Here is a 19,900-nt window from a genome sequence, read left to right as displayed (position 1 = left end):
GCATATTTGCTCACTTGCTGCAGTTAATTTATGTTGCACTCTTTTTATCTTGCTGCAGTTAATATTGTACGTTGCGATATTTAAACTTCATTTCATCGCTTTTCTACATTTTGATAATTTGGGGAAATGTCAATCAACCAATTGTGTTTGTTTCATTTAAGTTGTTGTGTTGTACGTTAAAAATATTACTTCTAATTGAAGCATTGGTGTCGGTGTATTGTGTTTTTATGGGAATAGTAAGGAAAAGGTTGTGGTTGATTTGAGATGCCCGCTTTCATTTCTTGTAAGGGAAGATAGCATCAGTTTAAAAGCACCGCAGCAAAGAATTGGTTAAACCGTAAAAGGCTGATGCCTTTCTTTCAATTGTAGACACAGACAGCCAAACTTGATGATGCCATCTTGATAATGAAAAGTGTTAAGATAGATGCCTTGTATATTGCCTTTACTGGATTGCAGAAAACAGACACTCTTTCTGGAATGATTCTTTGTAACTAACCTTCCCAAAAGTGCAGAATGTCATTAGTTTTGCAGATGGTTTTATGGGAATTTACAAAAGATAATTATGGTTTACTCCATTCCAACATAGGCAGTCTGTTGATTCTCTATAGGCATAGCTTTGCAGTATTAACCCAAGTCCATTGATGCCAAGCACCCGTATCTTGTGACCGATTAACATTCAAGACTTTTTCCATAAATTTCACTTGTTGAAAGGATGGCTGGCACCAGGAGGATCTCTGGATACTGTCTTTAATCATGCCTGATGGCACCTGCTATCATGACATTTCCATGTGAGTGTTTTTACTACACCCACACGCCTTATCAAATTCTATCTGAAAGATTCACACTGAATTGCTATTCTTCAGCAGTATGAGCATCTTTCGGGTGGTATGCTGTGAGCTGTGTGTGCTGCATGATTGAATGTATTGACTACAGCCAACCCAGAACTGTTTTCTCCCTCTACCTTCCACTGGCGAATGTTAATCAATTAATCAATGGCATAATGGCGTAGATGCAGCAATGTATTGCCGATGTAGAGACGTTGTTGAGCGAAACTATCGCCGAATTTCTCTGCATCGGCGAGACCAAACGAAGGCTCAGCGATGGTTTCGCTCAACACCTTCGCTCAGTCCGCCTTAACCAACCTGATCTCCCGGTGGCTGAGCACTTCATCTCCCCCTCCAACTCCCAGTCTGACCTTTCTGTCGTGGGCCGCCTCCAGTGCCATAGTGAGGCTCACCGGAAATTGGAGGAACAGCGATGTCATGATGATGAGCCATGATGTTGATATGCAAATATCGTGATGTGTGTATCAGGTGACTGAAGAGTGGGGGAGTGTGCTTGCTGTGTCTGCTGGATGATGCAAGACCTGGAAATTCTCAGTCAGTAGAAGAAATAAACATAGAGACTAAGTAATGTAATTCCCATGGATTGTGTCTGCTTCATTATTACACATCTGAGACGGAGATGTGACATTGGCGACGAGAATATTTTGGATATTCTGGATATTTTGGATTCTGAATCCGAGACTACCTGCTGAAAAAAAAAAGGTTCGAAAAAGGTTGTAATGGCTGTCGCTGGAGCTGATTTCTTAGCACTTCGAGGAGTTCCACACTTTGATCCGATGGGTGATGCGAGTACTGTCAGCGTGAAATGGAAAGCTTGGCTGGAGGAATTCGAGGCCTTCGCCGACAGTCACGGGCTCTTTCTTGATGAGAGTACGCCAGCGCACAAGGCACAGCGGAGAGCATTGCTTCTCTTCACTGCGGGGCCAGCAGTTTCGAGAAATGTTTAAAACACTCCCTGACACCGGAATGAAGGATGACTATTAGAAAACCGTTGATGCATTGAACAGTCATTATGTGGTGGTACTGAATGCTACATTTCAACGCCATTTATTCTGCAAAACATCATAGGAAGAGGGCGGAACTATTGCTCAATTTGTGACGAGACTCAGACAGGTGTCTCTAGGATGCAAATATGTGGCTGCTGATGTGGAAAACCAGATATTGGATCAGGTTGTTCGGCATTGCAGGTAAGACAAGCTCAGGAGAAGGCTGCTAGAAAAAAGCGGTGAGTTAAAGTTAAATGATGCTTTGTCGATTGCAGCAGCACTGGAAGCTGTTGAGGGACAGTTTCACAGCATGAAATTGAAAGATTCCAAGACTGGGCAAGTTAACTAGTTGTCCCACGGGAGACAAAGAAGTAAGCCTGAACGTGAGATTGAGTGTTACAGGTGTGGCAACATGGGTCACGTAGGGAAAGATGCATGTTGTCCAGCAAAAGGTAGAACATGTAGGAAATGTGGAGGCAAAGATCATTTTGCAAAGAAATGTAAAAGTAAGGCCAGGGACAATACAAGGGAGTACAAAAGTGAATCTTCCAAGGCAAGGGAGAAAGTGAAGTCCAGTGACAAGATAGACAGACCGTGGCAGAAAAAGAAGAGTCACGTCCGTCACGTAGAAGATGATTTCGGAAGTGATGAGGACGGTGAGCATGCTATTAAAGGGGATTATCAGTTTGCATTGAATGATAGCCATCTGGGAAAAGTTGCAGTGACCATCGGAGGTATTACAGTGCCAGTGATTGTAGATTCTGGTAGCGACAGCAACGTAATTGACAGATCACTGTGGGAATGCTTGAAACAGCAGAAAGTCAAGTGCACGTCAAGGAGGTGTAGTAGGAAGTTATATCCATACACTGCAACTGAACCGTTACAGACCATTGGATGTTTCACGGCTAATGTAGAAGTCGGAGATAGAAAAGCTGTTGCAGAATTCGTGGTGATAGAGGAGAAAGGAGAACCCCTGCTCAGCAGAAATACAGCTCGAGAGCTGGGAGTGCTTCACATCGGAGTGCATGTCAATTCAGTGCAGTCATATGATGACATGAAGCAGGAATTTCACTCAGTATTCCAAGGAGTTGGAAAATTGAAAGGCCGGCAAGTGAAGTTAGCCATTGATGCAACTGTTAAGCCAATAGCACAACCAATGCGGAGAACACCATTTGGACTTTGTGGAAAAGTAGAAGTTAAAATCAAGGAGTTGATTGATCAGGACATTATAGAGCCAGTTGAACGTTCAACACCATGGGTGAGTCCAGTAGTGATAGTGCCGAAACCCAATAATGACATCAGACTGTGTGTGGACATGAGGAAAGCCAATGAAGCAATAATCAGAGAAAGACACCCAATTCCGACGATCGAGGAAGTTCTACAAGAGTTATCAACCAGTAAAGTGTTCTCCAAAATTGATCTCAAGTGGGGATATCATCAATTGGAATTACATCCAGAGTCAAGAGAGGTGACAACATTTGTCACTCACTGCGGATTGTACCGGTACAAAAGACTGATGTTTGGAATCAATGCTGCCCCTGAGATCTATCAGTATGAAATCCACAGAGTGATTCAAGGGGTACCTGGAGCAGCAAACATATCAGATGACATCATCGTCCATGCATCAATTCGTGAAGAGCATGACAGGAGATTGAAACTAGTGTTGACTAGACTTCAAAAAGCAGGTCTCACGGTGAATGAAGACAAGTGCAAGTTTGGCGTCTCTGAGATGGATTTCATGGGACACAGACTCACAAGTGAAGGGCTGAACCCGGCAAAGGCTAAAGTGAAAGATGTTGCAGATGCACGCGAACCTCAGAATGCAACCGAGATGAGGAGCTTTCTAGGACTGGTCAATTACTGTGCAAAGTTTATCCCAAATTTTGCTACACTGGCAGATCCGCTGAGAAAGTTGACCAGGAAAGACATACCGTTCCATTTTGGAAATGAACAGAGACAGGCTTTAAATACTCTGAAACAGAGCCTAATGAGTGCAGAAACCCTTGGATATTATGATCCAGCTGCACCAACAAAAGTCATAGCAGATGCTAGTCCAGTTGGTTTGGGGGCAGTGCTGGTACAGACACATGCTGATGGACCCAGAATCATAGCATATGCCAGTCGATCTTTAACCAGCGTGGAAAGAAGGTATTCTCAAACGGAGAAAGAAGCACTGGGACTAGTGTGGGCCTGTGAAAGGTTCCATGCTTACTTGTACGACATTGAATTTGAGCTTGTTACAGATCACATTCCCCGATGTTGGGGAAGTCCAGAACCAGGGGTCACAGCTTAAGGATAAGGGGGAAGTCTTTTAGGACCGAGATGAGAAAACATTTCTTCACACAGAGAGTGGTGAGTCTGTGGAATTCTCTGCCACAGAAGGTAGTTGAGGCCAGTTCATTGGCTATATTTAAGAGGGAGTTAGATGTGGCCCTTGTGGCTAAAGGGATCAGGGGGTATGGAGAGAAGGCAGGTACAGGTTACTGAGCTGGATGATCAGCCATGATCATATTGAATGGCGGTGCAGGCTCGAAGGGCCGAATGGCCTACTCCTGCACCTATTTTCTATGTTTCTATGAATAGAACATGTGATAAACCATGAAATTATAGCGGGGTGGGCAAAGGACAGCCAATGGACTAGTCATTGAACTGGAGTCATCGTTGCAATGTGGAGATGGGCGATTTGCACATAGCAGATCCTGCAAACAGCATCGTAGCAATAACCAGATCAGTTTTCTGAAGATGCTTGAGCAATAAATGTTAGCCAGGATAATGGAGGTAACTACATAGATCCATTCCAGACTAATGCTCCATAATATTTATGGTTCTTTGAGAGGACAAAAATTATATTAGTTTAATGTCTGATCTGAAAAATGGCACCTTGACATTGATGCGAACTAGATAGTGTATGGAAAATTCTTGGCGTTTACCAATGACCATTCCAGGCCAAAACAAGAGTATTGTCATTAGGCAGAATTTATGGGACCATGAAGATGTAGATTTTCAGTTCAGTTCAATTTGCAAGCTTGATTTTCTGACAGCACTGAGGAGGAGATGGACAAAGGACACTTCATCAATATTCTTCACTGATTACTGAAAGTAAAATCTTGCTACAAAGTATGCATGAATGAAGTTGAGATTGGCAATATTGTGATATGTTCAACATTGAAGTCTCCACTTGCTGTCACTGTCATGCTACAGCTGGATGAAGGCAACGTACATGAAGGGCATGTCTCCAAGTCTCATGGGGTATGCGGTGCCAATTAGGGGACTTTTGGGCAACCTTCACACAATTGGTTGTGCACTTTTTCTAAAGGGCAAAATATATTCAGTATATTAATATTGATGTGTACTTTTTAGGCAAACCTTGCTCTGTATGAACATGAGTACAGATGGTGTAATATTAAGGAGATCTTGTTCAAGTGGGACCCTTGCTGCACATATTTCCCGTAACCACGGTTATTACTTCACATTGTTGCTTACACAAGGAAGTGTCTATTGGATCTTTTTCTCCTTGGAGAGCAGTTATATGCGGTATCACCAGTTGGCCAGTTGCAGTATTAAAAAACATTTTTATTACCTGTTATTAGCTTTAGGCCATGAGTATTTGAATGTGGCAGTGTGTTTTAGAAGGTGTGTTATTAATTAAGTATACAGTAGATAATGCTTCCATAAACAAGAACCGACTCCTTGCAGAATTTGGTTGAACAGTCTTTTAATTTCGCCAAGATGCTTTCATTTTATTCATTTCAAATGTCCAATGACATGCTGACAGAGGATAATAAAAGTACTAATTACATTAAGGAAAGAACTGTAATTGTACCCACAATTTGAAGAATTGCTAAATTTTATTAGGACTTAGCTGGTGTCATTCATATAATTGCACTGGGCTATTATTTAGTTCTAACTACATAACATTTACAATTGACTTCATGCAAGTGAGTACAGGGAGGTAATGGAAGAGTGTTTTTCAAGCTGGAGGTCTGTGTCACGTGTTGTGCCTTGGGGATCAGTGCTGTGCCCATTGCTGTTTGTAGTTGATATCAATAATTTGGGTGAGAATGTACGAGGCATGATTAGTAAGTTTGCTGATGACACCAAAGCAGGTGCTACCATAGACAGTTAAGATGGTTATCAAAAATTACAGCAGGATCTCAATCAGCTGGGCAAGGAACGTCACAGCGAATGACAGGGCCCTGAGCGTGTTGTAGAGCAGAGAGATCTAGGAGTACAGGTACATAGTTCCCTGAAAGTGGTGCCGTGGGTAGATAGGGTGGTAAAGGAGGCTTTTGGTAAATTTGCGTTCCTCAGTCAGGATATTGAATTTAAAAGTTGGAACATTGTGTTACAGTTGCACAAGACTTTGTGGCCGCATTTGGGGTACTGTGTTCCATTTAGTCACCCTGCTATAGGAAGGATGTCATTAAGCTGGAAAGAGATTTACAATTATGTTGCCAGGATTTGTGGGCCTGAGGAAAAGGGAGAGGTTGGGTAGGCTAAGACTTTATTCCCAGGAGCACAAGAGGCTGAGGGGTAATCTTACAGTTTACAGATAAATCATGAGGGAAATAGATAGAGCTAATGTAGAGATTTTACCTCGACTAGGGGAATCAAGAACCAGAGGTTTAGGGTGAGAGAGGAAAGATTTATAGAGACCTGAAGAGCAACCTTTTCTGCACTGAGGATGGAGAATACATGGAATGAGCTGCCAGATGAGATGGTTGAGGCAGGTACTATGATAGCATTTAAGACACTTGAACAGATACATGGAAAGGATACGTTTAGAGGGATACTGACTAAATGTGGGCAAAGGGGACTTGATTAGATGGGAAGAGATGGTCCACATGAATCAGCTGGGCCAAAATGCCTGTTTCTGTGCTGTATGATTTATGACTAAAATACTGAGGTTGAAATCGTACTTGACAGAGGTAGCAAAGAAAGAGTCAGTTTGGCCTCTTGGTAGAGAGTTGCTCTCCAGCTTTGGGCCGGGCAGTGATAGGACTTCCAATGATGATTGAGATGAAGGAAATCCATCCTGCTTTCTCTGTTAAATCATGCACTGAAACACTGCAGAAATCCCTGGCCAGTGCGATCATGGTTGAAACCACAATTCGTGGACTTGGTGGAAATCAACCATTCAAAGTAAGGATAAGCTTTTTTTTCAGCTTAATTAGAACCACTGAATGTGGAGGACAAAACCCATTTAACTCATCCAGCACATCCCTTCTTGTGCGATTTATATCTCTCTCCATGAGGTTCCCTTTTAAAAGCCAGAATGGAGTCTTCTTCCATCACCCCTTCAGTGAATGCAGAGTTTGACTGACCAGTCCACTGAATAGATTCTCTTCACTTTTACGGTCATTTTCATTACATGTGCCTGATTCTTGACTGTTCCTCTGGTCAATAGGAACAGATTATTTTTATCCAAAATCAGGAAGGGTTTAGAAAAAGTGAAGCCTTCGATCAAATCACATCTCCACCTTCTCCACGAATAATTTTCAGGCTATTAACTCAATAAGAGATTCAGGTTATCTAACTAAGAAATGAATGATCAAGTTTTAGGTTTATTCAGTTTGCACAGTTCAATATTCACTACACAAAGTTTGAGTTACGAGGGAGCTGCATTTTTGTTGATTATATATTTTTGGGCTGTCACACGTTCTACTTTAAAAAAAACATTTCTGGCTTTATTTGAGGTTCAAAATGATCTGTGTGTTATTTCAGACCACGTTTCAGTGAGTATGGAAGTTTGTGTGTCGAGTGACAGACTTATTGATCATTTATCTGGCAATTACTTTCCTCCGTAAGGCTCTGATGCTTTTCACTTCAGAGTTTACAAATGAGCTCCAGTTCCAGGTGTCGTTGAGGACCGGCTGCAGTTGTGTGGTGCAGTTTGTCATAGTTCAGACCTGCTGTAATTTCCACATTGGTGGGCCACGTGGTTTTAATTGGTGCTTGCTGCAAGACACATCGATTATTTGCCTATTAATGATAAGTTTCCACAAACACATTTTACAAGTGTACTCTTCACATTAATGTAATAAGCACCAATGAGATTTTCTTCATAACATGTTAAACCCTATGAATATATGAATGAGTACTTGGATATAATTACAGTTATTATTGACTTTTTGGAATGTCTTATTCTGTTGTGGATTATATTATTTTCAAATTTGTTATAAATGGGTACGCATTTAGGATGTTTATATATGATAACGAACTTAAATCTTCTCTTGTAACACCATTAAATTGATGGATTATGATATTGATATAGATTTGAGAATGATTCCACAAGTTCATTGAAAGAGAAATATCAAGCCACATTTGTATCTTCTGCAGGTTTAAAGATAGGTAAAAATTAGACAAAGTGCTTGAGTAACTCAGCGGGTCAGGCAGCATCTCTGAAGAAAAGGAATAGGTGATGTTTCTAGTGGGTATCTTTCTCTTACCTGACCCAAAACATCACATCCATGTTTTCTAGAGATGCTGCCTGACCCACTGAGTTACTCCAGCACTTGTGTCCTTTTGTGTAAACCAGTATCTGCAATTCCTTGATTCTTCAAAGATGGGTATATCCGTTCATGAACTCAGGATATCATATGGAGTTTTGCAGGTGACAAATTATAAATCAACATTGCAATTTGGGAAATGCAGCACAAAATTTGTGTGCACCAAACTCCCACAAACAGCAGCATGATGATTGACCAGGGAATGGTATCATTTTCTAGTCTGCAAAGGAGTTGCAGCAATGATACAATGAAACTTTGTTGTTACGTGTACCTAGGTACAATGAAAATCTTTGTTTTTTGCAGACAGTACACATGAGTTGCTGTGTATCTGGCGCTGACAAAGTTACAAAACTGCTCATTAGAGTCCTGATGGTCCCTCTTTGTTTACAGTGGCCCTGCCCCTGCCGGGTCCTGCTTTGTTCTTGGTGCACTCCTCTGCCGGGTACCTCCTTGAGACTTATCGACGGCTCGTCCTCACTTGCGATTCATGTGCTCAGAGTGTTTGCATACGGTGATCATTGCTGACGTGGGGTATCACAAAATGCTGGAGTAACAGCAGGTCAGGCAGCATCTAGGAGAGAGGGAATTGGTGACATTTCGGGTCGAGACCTTTCTTCAGACTGACGTGGGGTGTCAGTTAGTCTTTTATTCAGGCTTGTGACCCATATGAGCAGGTAAAGTGACAGCTCTTCAACCCATCAGATTGAAGATGGCTTTGAGTGTTTGAAAAGCGTCTTTGAGTGTTTGAAAAGCGCTATATAAATGTAATGCTATGGCGAGTCCGGAAACTTGTTCTTTGTTGAAGAAGTTTATTGCGACAGCAATATTCGATTACAAAGTTTCTTTAACAAGATAACGGACAACCATTAAAACTCACTGTCTTCTTCGAAGACGTCTCCTAACTAACTCTTTTCGGGTGCCAAAAGCGCACATGACAACGCTGTCCAATCAGCGATGTCGCTCTCTGGACCAATCCCTACGGTCGCGCCCACACGTGACCTTGCTGGCCAATCTGAGGGTTCGACGACTAGGACCACTCTCTATGGTCGCTACAATGCATTATTATTATTATTATTATTATGTGATCTACACCATGTCCAAGCTACAAAGTACAGAGCAATAAGCCTGAATTAATTTTATATCATATAGGCATTTGGCCAAAAAAAATGCAGGCAGCAAATTGAAAGAAAATTCCAAACTCAAATTAATTGCATGTTTACAAGCACCATTTTCGGATGCATGGAGGATGATTGCAGACATGACATTCAACTGAGAAATGTATTTAAATGTGAACAACTTGCATCTTGACCAATTATTCCAGCTTTCAATTCTTGCCCATAGGTATCTTTAGTTTGCTCCTCCTTTGCAAATGAATTAATATTATGGTCATTGTTCTTGTGCAAATTTATCCCTTAGAGTCATAATCTCTATAATAATGTATGTTCCCAATTCTTGCCAAAGTACTGATATTCTGTTGAGATTACAATTCAAATTGATTTATTGGCTTTAGTGAAAACACTCTCATCATTTTTCATTAAAAGAGCATCATTGTATCAGCATAATTTTCAAACTTGTGTTTCAAGTCATGAATCTGTTCCTGTTCATCAAAATCAGCTGCAATGTGTCACTCATGTTACTTTTCAAAATGTGCTTTTTTACAAATGCGTTCCACAGACTTCGAGTCACCTCTGTCAACACTCTTTGTTGACAGCAGCTGTTCTATGACTGGATGTGTTTGATTATTGACCGCAAATCATTTTATTTTGGTATTTTTGTTTTCTATGTTGCCTAACCCTTCCATTACACTGAAGACCATTACACAAACGGTGAATGCTTCTGGAGCATGTGGTATGATGAGTGTTTGACTGAGTCACTACTAATAAAGTTAGAAGAAACACTTGCCTGTACACTGTAACATGATGACCCTCTCAATTGGTTGCACCTTTGCCTCTTTTCAGAAGGTCATAGATATTAGCATCACCCTGTTATGTAAGAGCAAAATGGAGCTGATACATGATTGCTCCATTGTTTTTCAGTGCCATCTTTTGGGTGGCACATTAAATAGCGAGTCTTTCATTCTCATACATTTGGAAACCTGCTGTTCAGGAGCACTCCTGAGCCTTGCTGATGAGCTTTCTCACTTCCTGGAGCACTTTGAATGAGTTGGTCACCTGAGGAAGAAATTATGCTGTTGAAAAGGTTTGAATACTATCAGCCAAAGCAATCCTTTCATCTCTCTGCACTCCGCTGTGACTAGATACGCTGAAGGTAAAGCAATTCTGCTTCCAATGCATCTTGTTTTGAAGACCCCCACTGAAAAGTAATCTTAAAAGTTGGTGGTTAGAAGAATCTCTGGGTCACTTTCTGCACTGTCCCCATATCCCCTTAATGTCCAGAAATGTGTTGATGTCTGCTTTGATTAGATACAATGCTGAGCCTTCCTGTGACAAAGATTCCCTCCTTTCCGTTCTAAATAGCTGTTATTCTGAAACTCTACCTTGTGGGGCTCTAATCTTCAGCCCGGAGAAACCTCCTCCCTGTCTTGACTGTCAAACTTATAAGAAATGTATTTGTTTTGATAAGATATCCTCTGATTCTTCTCAATTCTAAAGAGGATGGACCCAATATTTAGTTTAGTTTACTTTAGAGATACTGTGCGGAAATAGGCCCTTCAGCCCACCGAGTTTGTGCCGACCAACGATCATATGGACACAAAGCTGGAGAAACTCAGCGGGTCAGGCAGCATCTCTGGAGAAAAGTAAAAGGTGACGTTTCGGGTCGAGACTCTTCTTCAGACTGAGAGTCGGGGGGGAAAGGGAAATGGGTGATATAGAGAGATATCGAACAAATGAATGAAAGATACACAAAAAGTAACAATGATCAAGGAAAGGTGGAGCCGACAATGGCCCATGTTGGTTGTGGGCTGGGTGTTATACAGAAAGTAAAACAAGACCATAACAAACCAGGATGAGAGATTAAATGACACCAGGCCAATGAGGGTCAGATGTGGAACATGGATGATGGAGTCTGAGGATATTGGGGGTTGGAAGATGGTATCAGTATGAGGTCCTGTTTGGATTAGGGGAGGAGCTGTGGAGAACTGTTTGAAGATTGCAACATGTAATATGGGAACTCTAGAGGATAGGTGGAAGCAGGGAAGAGATTGCCAGGTATTGGAAGGCATCAGATTGTGAGCGATAGTATCATCGGAGGTTTAGGAGATAATGTCTCCTGTCCTGTCTAACCCACAACCAATTTAGACTTTAGAGATACAGCACGGAAACAGGCCCTTCGGCCCATCGAAGCCACGCCGACAGTGATCACCCCGTACACCAACACCATCCGACACTTTAGGGCCAATTTATAATTGTTTACCAGTCAATTAACCTACAAACCTGTACGTCTTTGGAGTGTGGCAAGAAACCGGAGCACCCTTGGCGCACCCACACGGACATGGAGAACGTACAAACTCGGTGTAGGCAGCACCTGTAGTCGGGATCAACCAGCAGCGAGGCAGCAACTCTACCACTGCACCACTGTGCCGCCCTCAATTATCTTGCCTCCATTCAGCAGTCGGTGTTCTGTGGCTTGAGAACAAAAATGTGCAGTGTCTCAGGGCCCACTTCCTGAAAGCTGATTGTTTATGCACACCTCACTTCGTCTCGTTTAAAACCAAGAGCAGGTTGAGTTCCTATTTGAAAAACATTAAAATTTAACTTTGTGCCCGACCCAATCCTGTCTATTGCAGCAGATTTAAACGATCCCATTTGTGATCTTGATGTAGATCTCAAAGATATTACTCACAGGTAATGACGTTTCTGTTGTTTTTCCTTTGCTTTAACAGTGTATTCAATTTGTACTGCAGCGCATTATGTAAATGTTATCCTCATCCATCTTTTTATTATCGTCTGACATTCCAGCACTAGGTGAGTAATATTTTTTACTTCAGGCCTGACTGCTCCAATTTAAATGGGGATTCTTCAGCTGAAGGCCAGGGCAAACTGCAGTGCTAAAGCTGCGTCCAAAATGAGGCATTGCGGTGGCTGTCACTGGTCCTTTATTTTTTACCAGCCATTATTTGCTTGATGCTAAAATGAAATAGCTGCAGTGAACATTGAAGTAAATGTCGGCCCTTTTATAACTGCTATAAAAGGGGGACCATAGAAACATAGCAAATAGGTGCAGGAGTGGGCCATTTGGCCCTGTGAGCCAGCACTGCCATTCAATATGATCCTGGCTGATCATCCAGAATCAGTACCCTATTCCTGCTTTCTCCCCATATCCCTTGATTTTGTTAGCCCTAAGAGTTATACCCAACTCTCTCTTGAAAACATGAAACAGTAAGAATGAGTGCCCAGTCTTTAATCTATCTGACCGCGTGGCCGGCTTATTTTCTTGTTTTATAGAAAATTGTAGTGTATGTAGGGCAAAGTACATGACTCTTTGTTTGTTTTAAACTTTGAGCTCTCTGGGGAGTGTTGCCATGTTTGGGGGAGGCAGAAGTGTTGAACGACTTTAACTGCACCCTGATAATCCATTAAACATATTAAGGCTGAACATGTGTGCCCCAGTTTTATGGTTCCTCCAAATTTCTGAACGGTCCCAGGAAATATGCTGACATTGGTATTTATCTTGGACAAATGTTTTGACCTGACCGCGTTGCATCAAATCTGTCGTTATTGTACAATCTAAACGTATAACAAAAGCGATGTCTGATCTCAATGACAACTAATAGCTGCAAATAGGATGCAGCATGAGGTTCGGTTAGAGATCATTTGTTGTTCCAGTCAGGATCTAGAAATAAAATCTGTGGTTGAAGTTTTACATTCATCATATCTGCTATTTCAAACTTTCTGTTGCAATACATCTAAGGTAGCACCTGAGCAAATCAGAACTATGAAACTTTCGGAAACCATAGTCAATTTGATAAACTGCTATCGTCAAGCCACTGCAACTTGAAAAAATGACCCATTAAGAAAATCTGTCACAATGATCAAATGACTCAAAATATGTTTTGGGGAAATTGCCATATTTTTCTCAAATAGGAATTTCTGTCTGGGAGATCCTTGTTTCTTAAATATGATTGAGGCCATCCATTACTTTATTTATTTGTCATTTAATCCTTCACCCAATTTGTTATTTGAGAGCAATCTTGGTTGGAAAGGCTCGGAGACAGGTTGGTTGATGACATGTCCTGCACGTGCTCAGTTGGAACCATTTTCCATCACTTAATACGAGTTTTAATACAGTCCTCCACTTCACTGTACAACAGTATCTCTGGTTGCTTTTGAGAAAAGTTGAAGGACAAAGCATTTGAGAAAAGTTTAGTTTATAGATACAGTATGGAAACTGGCCCTTCAGCCCACTGAGTCCATGCTGACCAGTGATCACTCTGCACTATCCTACAAAATAGGGACTATTTTTACAACTTGCTGAAGCCAATTAACCTCCGAAGCTGCATGCCTTTGGAATGTGGGAGGAAACTGGAGCACTCAGAGGAAACCCATGCAGTCACAGGGAGAATGTACAAACTCCACACAGACAGCATCCGTAGTCGGTATTGAACCCGGTCTCTGGGCAGCAACTCTACCACTGCGCTTCTAAAGGAGAGGGAGGAAGAAAATGGTTGCTTCAAATCTGAAAATATAACCCTACCATGTCCATGTATTTTCGTTTATCACCAGATTATTAGAAAGGGAGTTTAATTTCTTTAAATTAGTTATCCTTTAGAAGTCAAGTCAAGTCAAGTCAATTTTATTTGTATAGCACATTTAAAAACAACCCACGTTGACCAAAGTACTGTACATCTGATTATGTACTAAGGAAAAAAATGAAACATACAGTAACACACAAACATAACAGCACATACAAAACAGTTCACAGCGCCTCCTCAATGAGCCTCAAATGCTAGGGAGTAGAAATAGGTTTTGAGCCTGGATTTAAAGGAGTCGATGGAGGGGGCAGTTCTGATGGGGAGAGGGATGCTGTTCCACAGTCTAGGAGCTGCAACCGCAAAAGCGCGGTCACCCCTGAGCTTAAGCCTAGACCACGGGATAGTGAGTAGCCCCAAGTCGGCCGACCTGAGGGACCTGGAGTTAGAGAGGTGGGTTAGAAGATTTTTGATGTGGGGGGGGGGGGAAATGTCCATTTAGGGCTTTATATGTGAATAGGAGGAGCTTGAAGTTGATTCTGTACCGTACAGGGAGCCAGTGGAGAGAGGCCAGAATCGGCGTGATGTGGTCCCTTTTACGGGTACCCGTCAGGAGTCTCGCTGCGGCGTTTTGGACCAGTTGCAGGCGGGACAGGGATGATTGGCGGGAGGAAATGAAAGCGTGAATGATTTTTTCAGTGTCGTCGAATTGGAGGAAAGGTTTGATTTTAGCTATGGTACGAAGCTGGAAGAAGCTGGCTTTTACCACAGTGTTGACTTGCTTGTCAAATTTTAATGCAGAGTCAAATATCACGCCGAGGTTTTTGACATGCAGTTTGACTAGGCAGGATAGGCTTCCAAGACTGCCTGTTATCGATTTGATGGAGTCGGGGGGGCCGAATAGGATGACCTCAGACTTGCTCTCGTTTAATTGGAGGAAGTTCTGTGCCATCCAACATTTTATGTCCTCAAGGCAGTGCATGAGGCTGTTTAAATTTGACTGGTTGTTGGGTTTCAGGGGGAGGTAAAGCTGAGTGTCATCGGCATAGCAGTGGAAAGAAATGCCGTGCCTTTGAATGATTTGGCCAAGGGGGAGCATGTATAGAGAGAAGAGAATGGGTACTGATAAGGCTCAGATAACCTATGATCTGATTGTTTCTAAATAATGATGAATCAACAAATGGGGATGGCATGGTGGTGCAGCAGTAGACTTGCTGCCTTACAGCGCCAGTGATCTAGTTTTGATCCTGATTACGTTCTCCCTGTCTCTGTGTGCTCTGGTTTTCTCCCACATTCCAAAGACTTGTAGGTTAATTGGCTTCTGTAAACTATGCCTAGTGTGTTGGATATGGGTGATCGTTGATAGAATGACCTATTAAGAAAATCTGTAACAATGATCAAATCACTCAAAATGTGTTTAGGGGGAATCGCCATATTTTTCTCCATCAGAAATTGAATCGGTTGGCCAAAAGGCCTTTTTCCACAATGTATATCTAAACTAAACGTAAACATCTGGCTTGCTAATTAGTCCAGAATGTGTGCCAGTTTCCAGAGTGCAAGTCAGATGTGCACCTAGAGCTGGGGACCAAACTGTGGAAAAGTGAACAACTGCAGCCAAGGTTGTGGTCTGGAACACCAGGGATCTGGAACGTTTGGTAGGTTCATAGCTGGAACGTGGGTGTTTGCTTTAACTGCTGGAATCTGAAGCACAAACAAAAATACAGGAAAAACACCAATTGAGCATTATCTGTGGAAAAAGAAACCAGTACCAATGAAAGGTCTTTGATCCAAACATCAACTCCATTCTCTTGACGGACATGCTGCTTGACTGGCTGAATTATTCCAGCCTTCCTGTTCTTGCCAGCATTTCTCATAATTGATGGAAATGTCCTTGAACATGGTTAAGGCTTATTAGTCACTTTCATACTTAATTTCAAACTTTATATAATCAATCAGGAGAGCATGAATCAATTTCTACCTTTTAAATTAGCTGGGGCAAGCAGAGTGATGACATTCGGGGGGGGGATGTAAGGTCGTCCAGTGAACGAGATGTGTTGAGAACGTTTTGTTAAAATCAGATTAACGAGTAGTTTTCCTTTAATGCAGTAAATTTAGCAGCAGGTTTTGAATCCGAAACATATAATGTTTGCTGACTCTGTCAAATTTAGTTCTCAGTTTGTAAGCATGGCTTAACAATTTGGCTTTTTTTTCCCCCAGTGATTTTAATTTGATCTCTGGACTTAATAAATCCCAGGGCACCTCTGCGCCCATTTCACCAGACCTAATTATCTGCTATTTTCAACATTTTCTTGAAAGTAATTTGAAATAAGGGAAAAATCGGGAGATTAACTCCCGTCTTTATACTATAGATATGTTTTCATGAAGATTTCTCAATATCAATTGTCCAAATAATGAAGTAGAGAAGTGATGGTCTTGGCATCAGTTTTGGTACAGACAGGGTGAGCCGAAGACCCTGTTCTTGTACCGTACTCTTCTACATCTCCCAGCAGACAACTGGGAATCAATTGATATCTGTGGGATCTGACTTTTTGTTTGCCTAAAATGTGGGTGAGCAAGCTGGTGTGTACCTTCAGAGGATGCAGTGTGGACCAAGTTCTGATTGTGAGGTATTCTTCACGGCCTTTTAGGAATTCTTGGGCCTGCCTGGTCCAGGAGCTCGATCCACCTCCTGAACTTGACTATGATTCTCTTGGGCATCCTCGTGCTGGGTATCATTCCCTCCATAAGCTGCCCAATTTCATAAAGTTGAGCTATATCCAACTGACTATCCTCTCCCTCCAACATAAGAACAGATTTTTTTTAGGCCATGTTCCTGCTTGCAAGGTTAAACTTGGTCTGAAAATTAAAAACATGAGGACTGTGGTGGAGTTGATACTGAAAATCTTAGTTCCGATGAATTGTCTTTGACCTGAAATATTGACAAATGCATTCAAGAGAGAGCTAGATAGAGCTCTTAAGGATAGCGGAGTCAGGGGGTATGGGGAGAAGTTTAATCTTGCAAGCAGGAACGGGGTACTGATTGAGAATGATCAGCCATGATCACATTGAATGGCAGTGCTGCCTCGAAGGGCTGAATGGCCTACTCCTGCACGTCTTGTCTATTGACTGTGTTTCTCTTTCTGTAGAATCTGTTTCCACCAGTATTTTCTGTTTTTATAACTCAATCTTTTTAGTTCGATGTATCTCTAACCTCATGACAGCCGACATCACCACAGTAGAGTGTAGATGTTGATTTAATCAGACTTGACTAGTTTCATTTAGTTACCTGCATCTGGCAGGTGGATGCACTAGCAGGTCAGCATTTATTAGCCATCCATAGCAGCTCTTCCCTAAATTCCTTTGGGAAGGTGGTGAAGGTGATCCAACCGTGTTGGCGAGAGTCCCGCGATTTTAACCCAGTGATGCATTTCCACTGGAGAAAGTGTGCGAATTGCAGGGGCTGGTGGAGTGGAAGACGAGAACTAGTAGGACGGAGATGCGGAAAATACGACGGGTTTGAGCATTCTGTTGTTTACGAAGAGGGAAGGCAGTTTAACTTGAACTATTAAATCTGAAGAAGGGCGCCGACCTGAAGGGTCGTCTATTCATCCAGAGATGCTGCCTGACCCGCTGAGTTACTCCCACACTTTGTCTTCTTTGTAAACTGGCAATTGCAAATTAAAACTCTTTCTTTTTCTGCAAATATTGCCTGATGTACAGTGAGTTTGCAGCATTTTCAGTCTTCACTAAGACGGTTGGACAGTCTTTTGTCGCATATGCTGTTTTTATGACCTTGCTGTGTGTAATTGGCTGGTAGGTTTGCCGACACAACCGCCCTTTCGAAAAGAAAAATTGCTGTGTGTATTTTGGCAAGAGCTTACGATTTGATAAGGCAGAGAGGTCAGCCTGAGTATTGAATCTGGATGTGTCCTGGAGCATTGATGGAATGTCAATGCGATAACCATTCCTTAGTGGAAGGAGATGGAGCTAAACTGGAAATTAAACTCAATTATCTTTACATCTGCAGAAGAGAAGATGGGAGTCTCTGACAAAGCATAACATGGGAGTTTATTGCAGCTTATACTATATTGATTCAGGGGAATATAGCAGATTTAAAATTTGTTGGAAGGCATAAAGTAAAGATCATTTTTTCAGAACGGCTGGGTGGGAATCAATCCTGGATTTCAGTCTTTTATTGTGCATATTATTAATTTAGATAGTAGCCTACAGGAAATGCTGCACTGTAAAGGGTGAATAACTAAAGAGAAAACAAAGCCAATGTTTGTTGAACTTCATTTAGAATATTGTGTGTAATGTTTGTCTCATGGTATGCAGAAAAGTGAATATGGCATAGGCCTTGGAAAATTGTTGTTTATTTTATCAGAACGAGAAGGATCATTGGTGATTTGGTAGGAGTGTTTTAAAATGGTGTTCTGTTTCGATTGAAGCAGATTGGTTTAAGTTGTTGAGTGTTCATCGATGCAAGACTGAATCAACAAGCTTAGTATGGAACGAGCACAGAAGTATGACTTGGGGAGTTGGCTTTCATGATTTGTGGATGGGCCAGGAACTCTGGCAACTAAAACATCCCGACCTCTCACCATACCTTCAAAGCTGCTGGTGTCCAAAGCCCATCAATGCCAAAATCACAGGCCCAATGAGGCCTATGGCTGCTGGCCAAATGAGCACTGCCAACACAGAAATATCAGCTTTTGTATTTTCACAGCTATTTAGAGGGAAAAATAGTATGTGTCGTGTTTCACCTCATCTCCTCCCCCCCAACCCCCCTCTCCCCCACCACGTGTAAACCAAGCGCTTATGTGAAGAGTAAGATGGTTAGAGGAGATCTGAGAGGGGAAAAAAAAGAATTCACTCATTAGGTTGTTGCAATCTAGAATATATTCCCTGACAATGTGGTGGTGGTGGTAGGAACGCTTAACATTTAAAATCTATCTGATATGCACCTGAATTGCCAAGGATTAAACATTTTCAGAGCAAGTATTCATAAATGCTATCAGCATGAATATGTGCTGAGGGTCAGCATGAATCCGGTGGGCCGAAAGGATATGACTATAATGGCATGCCTTTTCCATCTACCACACCGCTACAATGCTATTTAGTGTGCAATAATAGTTGCACTGGAGTTTCTATTTAGCTATTTTTTTTAGTTTTCCATGTGATTTGGATGTCAGAACAAATTTTCACAGGACAACTTCACTTACCATCCTTCCATCTGTTGTTTAGCAGTTAGCTTCAAGCTCTTGGTTTGCCTGCCTCTCAGCATAATTCAGTAGAGATGTTAGGCATGTTTTCCATTTGTGTAGGTTACTCAATGTTATTTGGCCAGATAGGAGCATGTTTAGTCTGGCCTATAACCTTTCAACAAATGTTATCAAGCCCACTTTATCATTAAATAGTGGTTGGTTCATCAAGGAATTTGTATTCATGCTAAATACATAACATTCCATACATTATATAAAGCTTGCACTATGCTAATTTTAAATAATTTAGTATTTTACTTCAGTGGCACTGTGAACCACACTCCAAGTTTTGATGCTGACAAACCTCAAAACTAACTAATTACCATCAAAACAAATTAATTGGATCTTATTCATAATTTTCATAATGTAAAATGAGACTCTTTGGACCATCAAGTTCATGTCTCTCGGACCATTCCTAATAGTCCATTCCCTCACTTTGTACCACATAATCATCAACTATCCCAACCCTCCTGCTAACCTCCCACAGTTGGGGCTCTTCACAGTTACCAATTAACCCAGCGGGCATGTCTTTGGAAGGGGAGAGACGAGACAGAAACAGCCGAGGGAACCTCTCGCAGTCACAGGCAGTGTGTGTAAACTCCATGCAGATAGATCTAAAGCTAGTATCGCTGCTAGGTTACTGGAGCGA

General features: G+C 41.8%; 1 protein-coding gene across 6 annotated transcripts in view; it reads left to right on the top strand.

Moving 5' to 3' along the window:
- The window catches only part of LOC144596164 (janus kinase and microtubule-interacting protein 1-like), a 248,153-nt gene that overhangs the window by 17,760 nt on the left and 210,493 nt on the right, over nucleotides 1-19,900 (top strand). The window lies entirely within an intron of this gene.

Source organism: Rhinoraja longicauda, chromosome 1, assembly GCF_053455715.1.
Source record: "Rhinoraja longicauda isolate Sanriku21f chromosome 1, sRhiLon1.1, whole genome shotgun sequence".
Lineage (NCBI taxonomy): Eukaryota > Metazoa > Chordata > Chondrichthyes > Rajiformes > Arhynchobatidae > Rhinoraja > Rhinoraja longicauda.
This window is presented reverse-complemented; position numbering and strand designations above follow the sequence as displayed.